The sequence below is a fragment of the Cajanus cajan genome, chromosome 5 (assembly GCF_000230855.2).
Source record: "Cajanus cajan strain Asha chromosome 5, NIPB_CcT2T_4, whole genome shotgun sequence".
NCBI lineage: Eukaryota > Viridiplantae > Streptophyta > Magnoliopsida > Fabales > Fabaceae > Cajanus > Cajanus cajan.
In genome coordinates this window covers 33640015-33650357 of record NC_138521.1, presented here as the reverse complement: position 1 = coordinate 33650357, position 10343 = coordinate 33640015, and positions in this window count along the sequence as shown.

Below are 10343 nucleotides of genomic sequence, written 5' to 3'. Positions count from 1 at the left end.
AACTGAGCCTGGAGAGGCTCGCCGAAATAATACTCCCCAGAGATATCTCAGCTTCCACTCACGGGCCAAATTCCCCAGTGAAAGCTATCAAACCAAGATCAGCAAAATTCCCCAAGGGAGGCTTGATCATCTAAACAGAATATCCAAGTCGAAAGGACTTAAACTTCTTCAGTGGAAGATAGCTTTCCAACTCAAACAAAGAGTGAAGCTAAGCCTGAAGAGGCTTTCTAAATAATACTCTGGGATACATAAGATCCCCAAATCCCCAGTCGCCTACTCAAGAGGCACCCTTACAAAAGGAGAAAAAATAAAAAAAATAAAAATTCCCCAAGCGGAATTCGGCATCTAGCCCAACCACTAAACATCAAGATGATTTGCCTAACAGAAGAGGTCAATCAAAAATCAACATCCAGAATCCCCAGCGGATAACAGCCTACACAGAGGCAGCAAAAAATCCAAAAGAGTCACCCGAATAAGGATAACCGGGATACTCCACCAACGTCGAAAGGACGTCAGCCAATCATAAGGCACCGCTCATCTCAGAAAGAGCATCTTCGTGTCTACACCCCAAGGAAACAGAAATTCCTCAATGGGTACCAACTACACAATGGAAAGTTGGGACACAAGAACCTATGAGTAACTGCACATCCCCTAGACGGATCCCTGCGTTATCCAGCCCTCAGCGGCACCAAAATCAAAAACAAATCGTCAAAGCAGCATCGTGGACTGTGGAGACAAAACCATCACAGATCCCTGGAGAGGGCAAACTCACATTGCCAACGTCGTCAAGAACACGGAGGCAGACCCTGGGGAGGGCAAACCGCAGACCCTGGAGAGGGCAAACTCAACTGCCTAGGTTGTCAGAAACACCAAAGCAGAGCCTGGAGAGGCGGTACTCACGCTACCAAAGTGTTCAGAAGCACGGAGGTATGCAGCTTCCAGCTCGGGCGGCGAGCGAAGCAAAGCCTGGAGAGGCGGTACTCACAACTTCCAGCTCGGGCGTCGAGTGAAGTTGAGCCTGGAGAGGCGGTACTCACAGCTTCCAGCTTGGGTGGCAAGCGAAGCTAACCCTGGAGAGGGCAAACTCAATTGCCTAGGATGTCAGAAGCACCGAAGCAGAGCCTGGAGAGGCGGTACTCACAGCTTCCAGCTTGGGCGGCAAGCGAAGCTAAGCCTGGAGAGGCGGGTACTCACAACTTCCAGCTCGGGCGTCGAGTGAAGTTGAGCCTGGAGAGGCGGTACTCACGCTACCAGAGTGTTCAGAAGCACGGAGGTATGCAGCTTCCGGCTCGGGCGACGAGCGAAGCAAAACCTGGAGAGGCTACTCAGCAATTTTCCACCGGAAGACACTACAAGTCGGAAGGATGGCCTTATTCCCCGGACAATTGGGTCAACTCCTTTACTTATCAACCGGTACACTAAAAGGCCGTTTGACTAAGTAAAGGGGGGGCAGCTGTAGACCCCTAAAATTGTCCGGGTCGGAAATAAGACTCGAAGACTCTCAAAGATCGAAGGAAAGTCAGCCAGAAGGACTCCCAGAAGACCATAGGATGACTATCTGTAGGTTTAGAGGTCTTAGAGTAGCCAAAAATAAGAAAGTGGGAGGTTTGGAGCTCAATACGGCCTCCTTGGAGTTCAGTACGGCCGTACTGCACATTTTGAACTACAATACGGCCACACTGAACTCAATACGGCCGTATTGAAGTTTCTGAACTTCAATACGGCTGCATTGAATTCAATACGGCTGCACTGAACTTCAATACGGCTACATTGAATTCAATACGGCTGCACTGAACTTCAATACGGCTGCACTGAACTTCAATACGGTCGTATTGAGGTTTTTTGAACTTCAATACGGCCGTATTGTAGTTCAAAACTTCAATACGGACCTTATTGACCCCCAGAGGCCGTATTGAGCCTCATCCCTATAAATATGACGTCAATTGGACGTCATTCTACACTTTTGGACTGAGTTTTAACCCTCTTCTTGAGTATTCTGGGTTTTTTTGAGCAGTGCTCTGCCTAGAAATCACTCGGAGAGTTGATCCGACGAAGTTTTTGAGTTCTGAGCATTTTGCTTGAGTCTCGAACTAAGTCGAAGGGAAATCCATCGGATTTCCAAGTCAAAAATTATTTTATAGGAGGGAGCGAGCGGTTTTGTAGAGGGAGGGAACGCCAAAACGCTTCCCAATTTCTGTCAAGATATATAAGAAAGCACGCTTCAAAGGTTTATCTCTTTAAAGTCCCTTCTTTTACCGCTTTCTGTTTGTACATATTTAAACTGTCATCATGTAGATAGTTAATTTATAATTGCTTAGAATAAATAGGGGTAATTTAGTAATTTCGCACTATTATTTTTAAATAATCTGTCATAGGGAACCCGAAAGGGGCGCTGTGGGGTGCTAACACCTTCCCCACGCGTAACCGACTCCCTTACCCGACTCTGGTTGTAATGGCCGAAGTCGATTTTTGAATCGATTGCCTTAAACCTCTTTTTCCAATGTTTTGAGTAAAACATTGGTGGCGACTCCATGAACCCTTCCTTTTTATGAAAACCGCTAATCCATGGAGGGTCCCGCTTGGGATTAACATGGATTGGTGAGCCTTTTAATAAAATTGCTCGTTTGACGAGGTCTCAGTTTGAGAATAAGTCATTCTAGCAATCCATATTTTTTTTAAACAAACAAAAGAGTCCAACCATCCTTCGCGAATGCCGAAAGCCCGTTTCGGGCCGGTGGCGACAACCATGTTGGCGCCAAGATTTGAATTCAAATTTGAATTTGAATTCAAATCTTGTCACACATGTGTATGACCGGTCCCATGGGTGCTTGGTGCATTTGGTTTTGATTTAGTGTGCATTTAGGGTTGAATTTGAGTCACACATGTTCAGCCAAGGTGGCATGATCCATGTGACTCAAAATGCAACTTAAATGCATGCTAAATTAAACCTAGTTTACCCTAATTTAACTAAACTAGTAATCCTCCTTTAATCCTAATCTAATGGCCTAATTACAATGGCCAAACAAATACAATGGAAAGGAAAAATTACAAGAATGAAAATGAGCCCAATATTGGGTACCAAAAGCCCAAAGGCCCATGAAGCCCAAAACTAGGCCCAACAAGCCTAAAACCTAAAATGCTACTCTATGTGGTCCAAAATACAAGACCAAAATATATTCATACTATACTAACAAAAATATAATAAGAATGTTAAAAACAAAATAAGCCCATGTTGAAACTTGGTTTGGGCCTTCCAAGCCCATAGGGCCCGTTGGGCCTAGACTGGCCCAATCTTCCATGTCTAGCCCACTCCTCTTGGATCTTTGAGTGTGTCACCTCTTGCATTCCCAAGTATGATTCCATCACCATTCTTGGATAGCCTTTATTTTCTCGGAGTCAACTTGTACTCCCTCTTTGCCAACAATGAAGCCCAAAAATTTAACTTGTTCTTGACAAAAAGTACATTTTTCAAGGTTGGCATAGAGGTGGTTGACTCTAAGAATTATTAGGACTTTCCTTAGATGTCCAAGATGTTCATCTAAGGTCTTACTATACACAAGGATGTCATCTAAGTAGACAACCACAAATTTTCCTATGCAATCCCTAAGAATATGATTCATTAGGCGCATGAAAGTACTAGGGGCATTAGTGAGTGTCGCCACCCGCCGAAACGGACATTGGCATTCGCGACGATGGTCGGACTCGTTTTAGTTTTGAAAAATGATGGATTGTTAGAACGACTTATTCTCAAACTGAGACCTCATCGAACTAACAATTTTGTTAAATAATTCTCACCAATCCGTATTAATCCCAAACGGGACCCTCCATGGATTAGTGGTTTTCGCAAAAAGGGGTTCTTGGAGTCGCCACCAATGTTTTACTCAAAACATTGGAAAAAGACATAAGGCAATTGATTTTCACAAATCAACTTTAGCCATTACAACCAGAGTTTGGGTAAGGGAGTCGATTACGTGTGGGGAAGGTGTTAGCACCCCACAACGCCCCTTTCGGGTTCCCTATGACAGATTATTTCATAAATAATAGCGTAAAATTACTAAACTACCCCTATTTATTAGAACGATTATAAGTAAACTATCTACATGATGAAAGTTTTAAACGTGCAATGCAACAATCAAAAAGTGATAAATGAAAGCGGTAAAAGAAAGGATTTGGAAAGAAACCTTCGAAGCGGGCTTTTATATACTCAAAAAAGGAGTTAGGAGGCTTTTTGGCGCTCCTTCCCACTACACGTTCGCTCACTCCTTTCCCTAAAAATAAATATTAACTATGGAAATCAAAGAGATTTCCCTTCGACTTGTTCGAGTCTCAAGCTAAAGGCTCGTGAACTCAAGAACTTAGTCGGATCAGCTCTCGGAGAGATTTCTAGGGCAGAGAATAGCTCAAAAACCCAAGAATACTCAGCAAGAGGGTGGAGAATGCTCCAAATGTGTGGAAGGACGAGCCAATGACATCCTATTTATAGGATTGAGGCGCAGTACGGCCTAAGGAGTCAATACGGCCCGTACTGAGTTTTTGAACTACAGTACGGCCATACTGAATTCAGTACGGCCGTACTGAAGTTCAAAAACTTCAGTACGGCCGTATTGATTTCATTATGGCCGTATTGTAGTTCAAATGGCTCAGTACGGCCGTACTGAACCTCTAGGAGGGCGTATTGAGCTCCAATCCTCACACACCCTTATTCTAAGCTACTCTAAGACTTCTAGACCTACAAAGAATCATCCTAGGGTCTTCCAGGAGTCCTTCCGGCTGACTTTCCTTCGGTCTTCGAGAGTCTTTGAGTCTTATTTCCGACCCGGACAATTTTAGGGGTCTACAGTGAGACCAAAAGGCATCACTAACCACTCATATAAACCAAACTTGATCTTAAAAGCGGTTTTCCATTCATCACCTTCTTTGATTCGAATTTGGTGATAACCACTTTTAAGGTCAATTTTGGAAAAGATGATGGCCCCATGTAATTCATCTAACATATCATCTAGCCTAGGGATTGGGTGCCTATATTTTATTGTTATGTTATTGATGGCTCTACAATCAGTGCACATCCTCCATTTTCCATCTTTCTTAGGCACCAAGAGAACGGGGACGGCACAAGGGCTAAGGCTCTTTTGAACCCAACCCTTCTTCAACAAGTCATCAACTTGAGCTTCTATCTCTTTGGTTTCTTGTGGGTTAGTCCTATAGGCGGGCCTATTAGGAAGACTAGAACCCGGTATGAGGTCTATTTGATGTTCTATTCCTCTTAAAGGTGGAAGTCCACTTGGAAATTCTTGAGGAAATAGATCATCAAACTCTTTTAAAAGTTTTTGAACCTCATGAGGTAGAGACTCAAGCTCATGACTAGTGGCAGCAAGTGTCTCTTTGAAATAGAGAAGGTACAAAGGTTGTTCAATCAAAAGTGTGTTTTTGATATCATTTTTAAGGGATAAAACACTTTTATGAACAACTTCTTTAGAGGGGACACTTGCCTCTAAACTTGGTACCTCCTCTTCCCCTTCTTTATTTTTAAGGGAAAGGTCTTTTTTTTCTTTCTTTGGTTTTCTACTTTTTTTTCTTCTCCCTCTCTTTTGTCCTTCATTTTGAGTTGGTCCTCATACACTTGGGAGGGTGATAGAGGACACAACACAATCCTTTTACCTAAGTGATGAAAACTTATTTTGTTGGTTAGGCCATCATGAATAGTTTTTTGGTCAAATTGCCAAGGCCTTCCAAGTAAAATATGACTAACATCCAATGGCACTATATCACATAAAACTTCATCTTGGTATTTTCCAATGGAGATAGGTATATTTACTTGTTGATTAACTACAATACCTCCCTCTTCATTGATCCATTGTAATTTGTAAGGTTTTGGGTGAGGTATAGTAGTTAATGCTAGCTTATCCACTAATCTAGTGCTACAACAATTGCAACTAGATCCACTATCCACAATGAGAGAACAAGTGTTTTCTAAAACTTTGCACCTTGTATGAAACAAGTTCTCTCTTTGGGATTGGTCTAGGTTACTAGATTGGTTTCCAAGAAGCCTTCTAACCATTAACAAGTCTCCTTCACAAGGGTAAATTTCTTCCTCGGACTCTAAGTTTTCTTCTTCATCACTTGAAGTAGAAGAAGAAGTTTCATCAAGGCTACTATAGTGGTCTTGGCCCTTTAAAATCATGATTTTCTTTGTTGGGCATTGGGAGGCAATGTGCCCTCGACCAAGGCACTTAAAGCACTTGATGTCACTTGTCTTAGTGTCTTTGGAAGATGTCTTTTGAGAGGTTTCTTTTTCTTTTTCTTTAGGAAAAGGATTGGAAGAGGGGCCCTCCTTCTTAAAACTCTTGGAATAAGATGGAGTGGAGTCTTTTCTAAAAGTTTTTCTTTTAAGTTGGTGCTCCACTCTAGAACAAAGTTGAACAAGCTCATTCAAATCTCTATATGGTAAGAGCTCAACTTTGTCCCTTATTTCAAGGTTAAGACCACTTTGGAATCTTGAGATGGTGGTCCTCTCTTCTTCCCTTATCCCAGCCCTCATCATGAGTAACTCCATAGATTGCTTATATTCTTCCACACTAGATGACCCTTGTTTCAATCTTTGTAGCTTATCCATAAGCTCACGGTCATAGTATGGAGGAATATGCCTCCTTCTCAAGGCACTACGGAGCTCATTCCAATATTGAATTGGAGGCTCATGGTTTATTCTTCTCTCTTTTTCTAAGGAGGTCCACCAATACATGACATGCCCTTGGAAGCTAAGGGTTTCCAAAGAAACCTTTCTCTCTTCACTCACTCCATGGCAAGAAAATAGTTGTTCTACTTTCATTTCCCAATCCAAATAAGTTTCCACATTGTCTTTGCCATGGAATGGGGGAAGAGGGATGTGGGGTTCCCTATTGGAAGACTCCCTATGTCTATGATGCCTTGGGGGTCTTTGATAGTAACCATCATTGTGATGGCTACTAATGAAGGTATCACTTAGAGGTTGGGTGTGATGCCCTTCCTCCTCATGAACACTTGCATACATATGCCCCTTTCCTCTTGAGGGTTGAGGAGAAGTGACTCTTGGTTTTGAACCACTAGCCTCTCCTCCCACAACTAGTCTTTCAAGCAATCTTTTTATTTCTTCATTATTTCTTTCAAACTCTTTTTCTTTTCTTCTCAATTCTTCCTCTCTTTTTATATTTTCCTCTTCTTTTTTTCTTAGGTACTCTTTCAATTCCCTAAGTTCATCCCTAACACTAGACCTAGTACTACGAGAATTATGACCATGTACACTAGAATGATCACTCATCTTTGATCCAAAAAGGTTTTCACAAAGTTGTTTTCAAAAAGGGTTTGAAATGGTTTTCACAAAGAGTGAGTGATAAAAAGGTTTTCACAAAAAGGGTTTTCAAGGTGCAAGATAGGTAGGAAAAGGCCTAAGTGTACAAAGTGAACTTTCAAGGGGAGGTGGACTACAAAGAATCACTTAATAACCAAGCCCTATCAAGTAAAAATCACTAAGCCTTTTCTACTTTTCTTACAAAACAATTTGGCACAATAATAAAGTGTGTGTGTGCACGTTACCCCTAGTAGGCAAAAGCAAGCCTTCTAAACGGATTTGGAGACAAAGATAAAAGCCTAAGCAATTATACTACCAAAACTATAAAACATGCAAAAGGAAAGCACTTAAAACATATTCTAGTCGAGGTCCTAGGTGAAGGTTTTCAAATCACCTTCAAACTACACAAAGCTAAACCAAAATGAAGAGGTTTAAGAATGGCCAAATTACAAACCAAAAAGAATGAAACTAAGGCCCAAAAACACACTAGGCCGAGAAGAAGAAAATTAAGCAAAATTATGATGAACAAAAATTTAGGTCTTCAAACTCCTTCACTTGGGTTCCTTCACAAAGAGCAAACTTGTTAGTCCTCTCCAAGTGTTTGATCACTCCTTTTAGTGTAGTGAAATCCCTCCAAAGGCTAGGTTTGGATTCGGTTCACTCCTCCACTCAAATCCACCAAAGGTGTGCTAGTTTGCTAGGAGAAGTCCTTCACCTACAAGTAAAATGAAACCAACCCAAGAGCAAGAGTCCAAAAAGATAAAACTGAAAAAGCACAATTAGGAAGGCTAAACTCAAAGAGAATTGATGGAGACAAAACAAAAGAGGCCAAAGAAAGACAAACTAAAAATAAGACTCAATCAAAAGAAGGAAGCATACAAAAGATTAAACCTAGAAAGGCACTAGAATAGATTAGTGTTTAAGCTCACTTGATTAAGTCTTTTAAAGATTCGGTCCAGCCAATATTAAGGTCTCAACAATGGTCCAAAAATGTCACAAGTCCAACTCCAAATGCTTAGGTAATGGTCCAAGTCCACAAGTCTAGCAACAAGTCCTTTTTGGTCCAAATTTTTTTTATACTTTTTCTTCTTTTGTTCTATTTTTCACGTCAATTTCTTTTAGGCTCCTTGGGTCCAATTTCTTTTCTTTAATGTTCAGCCCATTGTTGCTTAGGTTTTGCACTTGGGGGTGGTGAAAATTAGGTTAAATTTTAGGAGAAGGAGAGGAGGACAAGTGGCGTGATTTTAGAGGTGTTTAGGGTATCTTTTGAGTGGAAAATGATTTGTACTATCTAGTACAAGTTGTTTGCACAAAATTTTTCAGCACACCTCTTAGATTCTTTTAGGGTTTCTTTAGGCATAGAAAGATGACCAAATCAAGTGAGAATGCAAGGAGAGTGGGCGGTTATGCATGTGAAAGGAAATGTTTACACATGGAAATCAAAAATCACATAGAACATGCTAGGACTAGGTAGCATGCATGAATGACTCCTAAAAAGAAAGTTATATGTCACGCCCACTATGTAATGCAATATGGCATATTTTGTTCATGTGTTTCATGCAAAGTGTTTGGCACATACATGGAATTTATGTAGACAAAATATAGGAAACAAAATGACAAAACTTTAGGTGGATTCAAAAATCAAAAAGCATGTTCATAGCATGTTCTTCATGTTCATGTGAGACTCAAGAAAATGAAAAGCATGGCAACACCTAATAATGGAAACCTAAAATGTTCAAGGAAGGTTCACAAGAAGCAAGAATATGAACCCAAACATTCGGTCATACAAAGAAAGCAAAAGAGAGACAAAGACCGAATGGAAAGAAGACAAAGGAGACAAGGAAAAACAACGTTTACCCTTGATGAACCTTGGCTCTTGATACCACTTGATGGCTTCCTCCTTCCATGATGGATGTAGAGTATGAAGGGGGAAGACCTTGCCCTTGATCTAGGCTCACAAAAGGGTAGACAAAAGGTGACTTATGATGGGAAAAGGAAGATGGGCATGAAGTAGGTTTAGGGTGGCGGAAATGTTTAGGTGAATGGTGTTTGGTTGCTCAAGGTTGGCTCACTCCAAGTATAGGTGGAGGCCACTCTAGGGTTTCACTCTCCAAGGGTGGAGAATGAAGGAGGCTAGCCGAAGTTAACCTAGTGACTAAGGAAGAGATGTTGAGGCATAAAAGCTCACTCAATATCATATAATGCAAAGTATTTACAAGTGGTGGGGTGTTGGGTATTTATAGGAGGGGAGGCATCTAGGGTTGCATTTGGGACATGCATGGCCGAAATTCATAAGGCAAATGCACTCCAAATGACATGCCAAATGAACCCTAGATGCTACTTGGTGACCAAGTTTGGAATCTATGGGTCTAGATTGGCTACATCAAGGTGCATGATATGATCATGCAACCTTTACCCTCCACTTGGGCCTAAGCCTTTCTATCACCAAAAATAGATCCAAAACTCACCAAAAATAGGCGTCACCTCCTAATGTGATACCCTAGCCCAAATTAGAAACCTAATCTCCTAAAGCACCCCATAATACAAGGGTAAAATGGGAAATACAAAGAAATAAATCCTATGACTAAAATACCCCAAAATACAAGGGTAAAAATGGAAAATATAATAAATCCTAAATTAATGAGGCTTAGGAGAGCACTAATACTCTATGATCATGAGGAGAGTGTCCCTTGGTGTGTGAACTCCCTCCTCCTCTTCAACTCTCCTAGCCATGGACCTAGTGATGGGGCCCACATGTGTCTTCAAGGATGGTCCTCCATCATATATAATCTTTGGAAAAGTTCCATATTGGAATCCTCACCATGGGACTCCCAAATTCCATATTTTCCCAAAGACTATATCCTGATCTCACCAAGAGATCTCCCAATCCATACCATAACCTTACTCCTCTAAGTCCTATTAGCTTTCCAAACCAAACACACATAGCATATTCCATAATTACATACAAACGTTTCCATAACCATGCCAAATTACTTAATATAACAACATAAATAATTAA